Source organism: Arachis ipaensis, chromosome B5 (genome assembly GCF_059453495.1).
Source record: "Arachis ipaensis isolate K30076 ecotype BB chromosome B5, ASM5945349v1, whole genome shotgun sequence".
NCBI lineage: Eukaryota > Viridiplantae > Streptophyta > Magnoliopsida > Fabales > Fabaceae > Arachis > Arachis ipaensis.
Genome location: NC_142440.1, coordinates 35,115,731 through 35,124,233, shown reverse-complemented (window position 1 = coordinate 35,124,233; position 8,503 = coordinate 35,115,731). Strand labels below are relative to the sequence as shown.

Sequence of the window (8,503 nt, the reverse complement as noted above, 5' to 3'; positions counted from 1 at the left end):
AGGCAGAGGAGATGGCAGCCGAAAATAATAATAATGTAAGGAAGATGCTTGGTGACTTTACTGCACCTAATTCCAATTTACATGGAAGAAGCATCTCCATTCCTACCATTGGAGCAAACAACTTTGAGCTGAAACCTCAATTAGTTTCTCTGATGCAGCAGAACTGCAAGTTTCATGGACTTCCATCTGAAGATCCCTTTCAGTTCTTAACTGAATTCTTGCAGATATGTGATACTGTTAAGACTAATGGAATAGATCCTGAAGTCTACAGGCTCATGCTTTTCCCTTTTGCTGTAAGAGACAGAGCTAGATTATGGTTGGATTCTCAACCCAAAGACAGCCTGAACTCTTGGGATAAGCTGGTCACGGCTTTCTTAGCCAAGTACTTTCCTCCTCAAAAGCTGAGCAAGCTTAGAGCTGATGTTCAAACCTTCAGACAGAAAGAAGGTGAATCCCTCTATGAAGCTTGGGAAAGATACAAACAGCTGACCAAAAAGTGTCCTTCTGACATGCTTTCAGAATGGACCATCCTGGATATATTCTATGATGGTTTATCTGAGCTATCAAAGATGTCACTGGATACTTCTGCAGGTGGATCCATCCATCTAAAGAAAACGCCTGCAGAAGCTCAAGAACTCATTGACATGGTTGCTAATAACCAGTTCATGTACACTTCTGAAAGGAATCCTGTGAGTAATGGGACGCCTATGAAGAAGGGAGTTCTTGAGGTTGATACTCTGAATGCCATATTGGCTCAGAATAAAATATTGACTCAGCAAGTCAATATGATTTCTCAGAGTCTGCATGGAATGCAAGCTGCATCCAACAGTACTCAAGAGGCATCTTCTGAAGAAGAAGCCTATGATCCTGAGAACCCTGCAATAGCAGAGGTAAATTACTTAGGTGAACCTTATGGAAACACCTATAACTCAACATGGAGAAATCATCCAAATTTCTCATGGAAGGATCAAAAGCCTCAACAAGGCTTTAATAATGGTGGAAGAAACAGGTTTAGCAATAGCAAACCTTTTCCATCATCAACTCAGCAACAGACAGAGAACTCTGAACAAAATGCTTCTAATTTAGCAAATCTAGTCTCTGATCTATCTAAGGCCACTGTAAGTTTCATGAATGAAACAAGGTCTTCCATTAGAAATCTGGAAGCACACGTGGGCCAGCTGAGTAAAAAGATCACTGAAATCCCTCCTAGTACTCTCCCAAGCAATACAGAAGAGAACCCAAAAGGAGAGTGCAAGGCCATTGACATAAGCGCCATGGCCGAACCTGAGAGGAGAGGAGAGGACGTGAATCCCAAGGAGGAAGACCTCCTGGGACGTCCAGTGGTCAATAAGGAGCTTCCCTCTGAGGAACCAAAGGACTCTGAGGCTCATCTAGAGACCATAGAGATTCCATTGAACCTCCTTATACCCTTCATGAGCTCTGATGAGTATTCCTCTTCTGAAGAGAATGAGGATGTTACTGAAGAGCAAACTGCCAAGTTTCTTGGTGCAATCATGAAGCTGGATGCCAAATTATTTAGTATTGATACTTGGGAAGTTGAACCTCCCTTGTTCATCAATGAACTTAGTGATCTGGATCAACTGACATTGCCTCAGAAGAGACAGGATCCTGGAAAGTTCATAATACCTTGTACCATAGGCACTATGATCTTTAAGGCTCTGTGTGACCTTGGTTCAGGAATAAACCTCATGCCCCTCTCTATAATGGAGAAACTGGGAATCTATGAGGTGCAAGCTACTAAAGTCTCACTAGAGATGGCAGACAGCTCAAGAAGACAGGCTTATGGACAAGTAGAGGACGTTTTAGTAAAGGTTGAGGGCCTTTACATCCCTGCTGATTTCATAATCCTGGATACTGGAAAGGAAGAGGATGAATCCATCATCCTAGGAAGACCTTTCCTGGCCACAGCAAGAGCTGTGATTGATGTTGACAGAGGTGAAATATTCCTTCAATGGAATGAGGACTCCTTTGTGTTTAAAACTCAAGGATCCCCCTCTGCAACCATGGAGAGGAAGCAGAAAAAGCTTCTCTCAAAGCAGAGTCAACCAGAGCCCCCACAGTCAAACTCTAAGTTTGGTGTTGGGAGGCCACAACCAAACTCTAAGTTTGGTGTTGAACTCCCATATCCAAACTCTAAGTTTGGTGTTGGAGAGTCTCAACAAAGCTCTGCACATCTGTGAGGCTCCATGAGAGCCCACTGTCAAGCTATTGACATTAAAGAAGCGCTTGTTGGGAGGCAACCCAATGTTTATCTAATTCTTATTTTTATTGTTTTTCATGTTTTCTTAGGTTCATGATCATGTGGAGTCACAAAATAAATAAAAAAAAATTGAAAACGGAATCAAAAACAGCAGAAGAAAAATCACACCCTGGAGGAGCATCTGTCTGGCGTTCAGCGCCAGAACAGAGCATGGTTCTGGCGCTGAACGCCCAAAATGGGCAGCTTCTGGGCGCTGAACGCCAGAGTTGGATACAAAGGCATTTTTACATGCCTAAGGGTGCAGGGATGTAATTCCTTGAACACCTCAGGATCTGTAGACCCCACAGGATCAACTCAGGATTTGTGGACCCCACATGATCCACTCAGGATCTGTGGACCCCACAGGATCCCCACCTACCTCCACTCACTTCTTCTCACCACTCTCTTTCACACAACCCCATAACCACTCTTCCCTAAAAGCCCTTCACCAATCACCTCAATCTCTCTTCCCCATTAAATCTTCACCATTCACATCCATCCACTCTTCCCCATAAACCTACCTCAAACTCCACCTACCTTCAAAATTCAAAACCAATTTCCCACCCAAACCCACCCATATGGCCAAACCAATACCCCCCCTCCCCTCCCTATTTAAAGACCTCCATTCTTCATCAAATTCACACAACACACCCCTCTACACTCCTCTTGGCCGAAACCACATATCCCTCTCCCTCTCCATATTTTTTCTTCTTCTTCTATTCTTTTGTTTATTGCTCGAGGGCGAGCAATATTCTAAGTTTGGTGTGGTAAAATCATAGCTTTTTTGTTTTTCCATTACCATTGATGGCATCTATGACCGGAGAATCCTCTAGAAGAGGGAAAGGGAAGACAAGAGCTTCCACATCCGAGTCATGGGAGATGGAAAGATTCATCTCCAAAGCCCATCAAGACCACTTATATGATGTTGTGGCCAAGAAGAAGGTGATCCCTGAGGTCCCTTTTAAACTCAAAAGAAATGAGTATCCGGAGATCCGACATGAAATTCAAAGAAGAGGTTGGGAAGTTCTAACAAACCCCATCCAACAAGTCGGCATCCTAATGGTTCAAGAGTTCTATGCCAATGCATGGATCACCAAGAACCATGATCAAAGTAAGAACCCGGATCCAAAGAACTATGTTACAATGGTTCGGGGGAAATACTTAGATTTTAGTCCGGAAAATGTGAGGTTGGCGTTCAACTTGCCATACATGGAAAAGAACGCACGCCCCTACACAAGGAGAGTCAACTTTGATCAAAGGTTGGACCAAGTCCTTATGGACATATGTGTAGAAGGAGCTCAATGGAAGATTGACTCCAAAGGCAAGCCGGTTCAACTAAGAAGATTGGACCTCAAGCCTATAGCTAGAGGATGGTTGGAGTTTATTCAATGCTCAATCATTCCCACTAGCAACCGGTCTGAAGTTACTATAGACCGGGCCATCATGATCCATAGCATCATGATTGGAGAAGAGGTAGAAGTTCATGAGATTATACCTCAAGAACTCTACAAGGTGGCTGACAAGTCCTCCACCATGGCAAGGTTAGCCTTCCCTCACCTCATTTGCCACCTATGCAATTCAGCTGGAATTGACAAAGAGGGAGATATCCTCATTAAAGAGGAAAAGCCCATCACTAAGAAAAAGATGGAGCAAGCAAGAGAGCCCAATCATGGAGCTCAAGAGGCGCAAGAAGCTCATCACCATGAGATTCCGGAAATGCCTCAAATGCACTTTCCTCCACATAACTATTGGGAGCACATCAACACCTCCCTAGAAGAATTGAGTTCTAATATGGGACAACTAAGGGTGGAACATCAAGAGCACTCCATCATGCTTCATGAAATAAGAGAAGATCAAAAAGCAATGAGGGAGGAGCAACAAAGACAAGGAAGAGACATAGAAGAGCTCAAGGACATCATTGGTTCCTCAAGAAGGAAACGCCACCATCACTAAGGTGGATTCATTCCTTGTTCTTATTTCCTCTGTTTTTCGTTTTCTATGTTATGTGCTTATCTATGTTTGTGTCTTCATTACATGATCATTAGTAGTTAGTAACTTTGTCTTAAAGATATGAATGTCCTATGAATCCATCACCTCTCTTAAAAGAAAAATGTTTTAATTCAAAAGAACAAGAAGTACATGAGTTTCAAATTTATCCTTGAACTTAGCTTAATTATGTTGATGTGGTGACAATGCTTCTTGTTTTCTGAATGTATGCTTGAACAGTGCATATATCTTTTGAAGTTGTTGTTTAAGAATGTTAAATATGTTGGCTCTTGAAAGAATGATGACTAGGAGACATGTTATTTGATAATCTGAAAAATCATAAAAAATGATTCTTGAAGCAAGAAAAAGCAGCAAAGAACAAAGCTTGCAGAAAAAAAAAAAAAGAGGCGAAAAAAAAAATTAGAAAAAAAATAGAAAGAAAAAGAAAAAGCAAGCAGAAAAAGCCAATAACCCTTAAAACCAAAAGGCAAGGGCAAATAAAAAGGATCCCAAGGCTTTGAGCATCAGTGGATAGGAGGGCCTGAAGGAATAAAATCCTGGTCTAAGCGGCTAAACCAAGCTGTCCCTAACCATGTGCTTGTGGCGTGTAGGTGTCAAGTGAAAACTTGAGACTGAGCGGTTAAAGTCAAGGTCCAAAGCAAAAACAAAGAGTGTGCTTAAGAACCCTGGACACCTCCAATTGGGGACTTTAGCAAAGCTGAGTCACAATCTGAAAAGGTTCACCCAATTGTGTGTCTGTGGCATTTATGTATCCGGTGGTAATACTGGAAAACAAAGTGCTTAGGGCCACGGCCAAGACTCATAAAGAAGCTGTGTTCAAGAATCATCATACTGAACTAGGAGAGTCAATAACATTATTCGAAATCTGAAGTTCCTATAGATGCCAATCATTCTGAACCTCAATGGATAAAGTGAGATGCCAAAACTATTCAAGAGGCAAAAAGCTATAAGTCCCGCTCATATGATTGAAGCTCTGTTTCACTGATAGTTTGGAATTTATAGTATATTCTCTTCTTTTTATCCTATTTGATTTTCAGTTGCTTGGGGACAAGCAACAATTTAAGTTTGGTGTTGTGATGAGCGGATAATTTATACGCTTTTTGGCATTGTTTTTAGCATGTTTTTAGTAGGATCTAGTTACTTTTAGGGATGTTTTCATTAGTTTTTATGTTAAATTCACATTTCTAGACTTTACTATGAGTTTGTGTGTTTTTTTTGTGATTTCAGGTATTTTCTGGCTGAAATTGAGGGACTTGAGCAGAAATCAGATTCAGAGGTTGAAAAAGGACTGCTGATGCTATTGGATTCTGACCTCCCTGCACTCAAAGTGGATTTTCTGGAGCTACAAAACTCGAAATGGCGCGCTTCCAATTGCGTTGGAAAGTAGACACCCAGGGCTTTCCAGCGATATATAATAGTCCATACTTTGGCCAATAATTGACGACGTAAACTGGCGTTCAACGCCAGCCTTCTGCCCAAATCTGGCGTCCAGCGCCAGAAAAGGATCCAAAACCAGAGTTGAACGCCCAAACTGGCACAGAAACTGGCGTTCAACTCCACAAATGGCCTCTGCACGTGCTACACTCAAGCTCAGCCCAAACACACACCAAGTGGGCCCCGGAAGTGGATTTATGCATCAATTACTTACTCATGTAAACCCTAGTGACTAGTTTATTATAAATAGGACCTCTTACTATTGTATTAGGCATCTTTGGATTGTATTTTGATCCTGTGATCATGTTTTGGGGGCTGGCCATCTCGGCCATGCCTGGACCTTCACTTATGTATTTTCAACGGTAGAGTTTCTACACTCCATAGATTAAGGTGTAGAGCTCTGCTGTTCTTCAAAGATTAATGCAAAGCACTACTGTTTTCTATTCAATTCTTCTTATTTCTCTTCTAAGATATCCATTCGCACACAAGAACATGATGAAGGTGATGATTATGTGTGACGCTCATCATCTTTCTCCCCTATGAACGCGTGCCTGACAAACACTTCTGTTCTACATGAATTAAGCTAGAATGAGTATCTCTTAGATCTCCTAACCAGAATCTTCGTGACATAAGCTAGAATGATGGCAGCATTCAAGAAAATCCGGAAGGTCTAAACCTTGTCTGTGGTATTCCGAGTAGGATTCAATGATTGAATGACTGTGACGAGCTCCTAACTCGCGATTGCAGGGCGTTAATGACAAACGCAAAATGATAGTAAATCCTATTCCAGCATGATCGAGGACCGACAGATGAATAGCCGTGCCGTGACAGGGTGCGTGAGCATATTATTCACTGAAAGGATAAGATGAAGCCATTGACAAGGGTGATGCCTCCAGACGATTAGCCGTGCCGTGACAGGGCATTGGATCATTTTCCCGTGAGATGACCGAAAGTAGCCATTGACAGTGGTGATGTATCACATAAAGCCAGCCATGGAAAGGAGTAAGACTGATTGGATGAAGATAGCAGGAAAGCAGAGGTTCAGAGGAACGAAAAGCATCTCCATTCGCTTATCTGAAATTCCTACCAATGATTTACATAAGTATCTCTATCCCTATTCTTTTATTTATTATTCGAAAACTCCATAATTATTTTATATCCGCCTGACTGAGATCTACAAGGTGACCATAGCTTGCTTCATACCAACAATCTCCGTGGGATTCGACCCTTACTCACGTAAGGTATTACTTGGACGACCCAGTGCACTTGCTGGTTAGTTGAACGGAGTTGTGTCCACACATAGAGCCACAATGAAGATTCAATACCGTTATATATTGTTAATCACACACAAGTACAAAGAACGTGGAACACAATTTCGTGCACCAGTGACAAATCAAAGAAAAAATATTCATTAAGCACAGTATATAGTGCAGAGATGAGGGTTACTCGATCGAATTGAAAGGGGAAGGACGATGAGAAGCGCAGGGATAGGGATGGTGAGGGCGGCGCAGTGACAAGGAGGAGGGTGAAGAGGAGCGACGATGAGTGGTGAGTGAGAGGGTTTCTGTAGCGAGAAGGTTTCTTCGCGATGGTGAGGTTTGAAGGGTTTCTTCGATGGTGACAAGGTTTCTGAAAGGGGTTGAGATGAAGGCTAAGTGTGAGTTTTGGAGGGACAAAAATTTCACTAAGTGTGTGAGTTTTGCTTTCGCGAAACTGAGGAATAAAATTTATCAAGTGTAAAGCTTTTTGCTTTAGATACATTAGGCATCACTTTTAAAGTGCACCCATAACTTAATAAATAGGCTACACTCTAAAAGCGTTCCCTTAGATATAAAAAGTGGACCCATAAATATCAACATTCAGCTACGCTTTATAAGTGATTTCTATAATACCTAAGGCTACACTTTTTAAATGATGGCAAAATTGTATTTATTTTTCTCTTATAAAAAGGCATCACTGAGAAAAACGTAGCCTATTCATAGAATAGGCTACGCTTTTCAAATGTAGCTTAAAAAAAGTGTGGCTGAATGGGTATTTTTCTTGTAGTGTTGTCATGCCTCTGCCCCAGCACTGCACCAATGGCGTGATCACTGGCATCACACATTAGCTCAAATGGTAATGTCCAGTCTGGTGTAGAAATAACCGGTGCTGTGACCAGCTTGGCTTTCAGCGTTTCAAACGCCTGCAGACACTCTGTGTCAAACACAAATGGCGTGTCAGCAGCTAGCAGATTGCTCAGAGGTTTTGCGATTTTTGAAAAATCTTTTATAAACCTCCTATAGAATCCTGCATGCCCCAAAAAGCTTCTGATTTCCTTGACATTGGCAGGGGGTGGTAATTTTTCAATTACCTCTATTTTTGCTTGATCCACCTCTATTCCCTTGTTTGAAATTTTATGCCCAAGGACAATCCCTTCAGTCACCATAAAGTGACATTTTTCCCAGTTTAAAACCAGGTTGGTCTCTTGGCATCTTTTCAGAACTAGTTTCAGGTGATCAAGACAGGAGCTGAATGAGTCTCCATATACTGAGAAGTCATCCATGAAGACTTCCAGAAATTTTTCCACCATATCAGAGAAAATAGAGAGCATGCATCTCTGGAAGGTTGCAGGCGCATTACACAGCCCAAATGGCATCCTTCTATAAGCAAACACTCCAGATGGACATGTGAATGCTGTTTTCTCTTGATCCTGGGGATCTACTGCAATCTGGTTATAGCCTGAGTAGCCATCCAAAAAGCAGTAATAATCATGACCTGCCAGTCTTTCTAGCATCTGGTCTATGAATGGTAAAGGAAAATGAT

The 8,503-nt window shown here is 41.8% G+C and overlaps 1 non-coding gene across 1 annotated transcript; it reads right to left on the bottom strand.

The window, feature by feature from the left end:
* Nucleotides 1-407: 407 nt before the first annotated feature.
* LOC148563825 (small nucleolar RNA R71) lies at nt 408-515 on the bottom strand. The gene has a single exon (XR_015884995.1). It is a non-coding gene; the product is annotated as a small nucleolar RNA R71 (small nucleolar RNA).
* Between the last annotated feature and the right edge of the window lie 7,988 nt (nt 516-8,503).